Source organism: Empidonax traillii, unplaced genomic scaffold (genome assembly GCF_003031625.1).
Source record: "Empidonax traillii isolate 1590-97213 ecotype Southwest subspecies unplaced genomic scaffold, ASM303162v1 scaffold3178:size14660, whole genome shotgun sequence".
Lineage (NCBI taxonomy): Eukaryota > Metazoa > Chordata > Aves > Passeriformes > Tyrannidae > Empidonax > Empidonax traillii.
The window spans coordinates 1-1371 of record NW_020958371.1 but is presented as its reverse complement, the minus strand read 5'-3'; positions in this window follow the sequence as shown (position 1 = coordinate 1371).

The window sequence follows — 1371 nt, the reverse complement described above, 5'->3', positions numbered from 1 at the left end:
TGTCCCCAAACCCCATCCCTGATGTCCCCAACCCTCCATCTCCCCCCAAGAAGGCTCCCCTGGACCCTCTGACCCCCAAAACAGCCCTGTTCCCCCATGCTCACAGAAAGGCCAAGGGCATCTGGGGACACACTGGGGACACTTGGGGGGCTTTGGGGGGGGCACTGGGGGATTACTGGGGCATACTGGGACACACTGGGGGGAACCAGGGGACACTGGGAGGGACTGGGGGGTATTGAACGATGCTGGGAGGGCACTGGGAGGGACTGGGTGATTAATGGGGGATTACCAGGACACACGAGGGGACACTGGGAGGTTACAGGGCCATACTGGGGGTTACTGGGTGCTGACTGGAGGATCACTGGGCCATACTGGGGGGCAGTGGGAGGTCACTGGGAAACACTGGGTGGTCACTGGGGGGGGTTACTATGCCATACTGAGAGCCACTGGGAGGTCACTGGGTTATACTGGGGGCACTGGGATCCCCTTACTGGATGTGGTTCATCTCCCTGCAAAGACTTTGGGCGGCACCACCAAGACCCCTCCCCTGAGAGCGGGGGAATCCCTTAAACCCCACTGAAAGGCTTTAGGGGAAACCTCGTGCTACGCTTCCTGCGGAGTCTCTTTGTGCTGAGTTTTGGGGGTCTTTGGGGTTCGGGGGGAGCATCAGGACCCGCTTTCCCTGCGGTCGGTCCGCCCAGCCGGCAGGGGGCGCTGTGGCACGAGCGGCAATGGCGGCGCCGCGCAAAGCCTAATGGGAGTTGAAGTTCGCTGTTGAGGACTCCGCTGGCGCCTGCGCAGTGCAGCCATGGCGTTTAAATGTTCCCCCCCTCTCCAGGAGGGTTCCAAGGCCCCCAGCCCTTTCAGGGACCTCTTGAACCCCTTCAGGCACCGTCACTCTCCCCTCTGAGCGCCCTCAGGACACCAAATCCCCTCCGCGACCCCCTGAGAGCCGCTCACGAACCTCAAAACCTCCTCGGTACCCCCGAGCCCCTCCTCTCCACTCTGCCGAGCCCTCCAGCCTTCCCGCCCACAGCCGCGCTCCCCGCAGCCCCCGAGCGCATCCCCAGCCCCGCCGCAGCCCCCTCAAGGTCTCACAATGCTGAGCACGTTCCGTTGTCGCCGCCATTACTCTCCCGGCAGCCACCGCGGGGATGTGCGCGCGCCCCGCAGGCAGAGACCCCGCCCCGCCCCCTTTGCCGCGCGGGGCACGCCGGGAGTTGTAGTTGCAGCCGCTCAAAGCTCACGGCGAGATTTGGGCCTGGAGTCCTTTTTCCTCTGCAGGTTTTTAGGCAGCAGCGTGTTTGGGGTTTATGAGGACATGGCCTTTATGAGGAGAGCCACTTAGGAGGTGTTTGGGCTTTCTGAGGA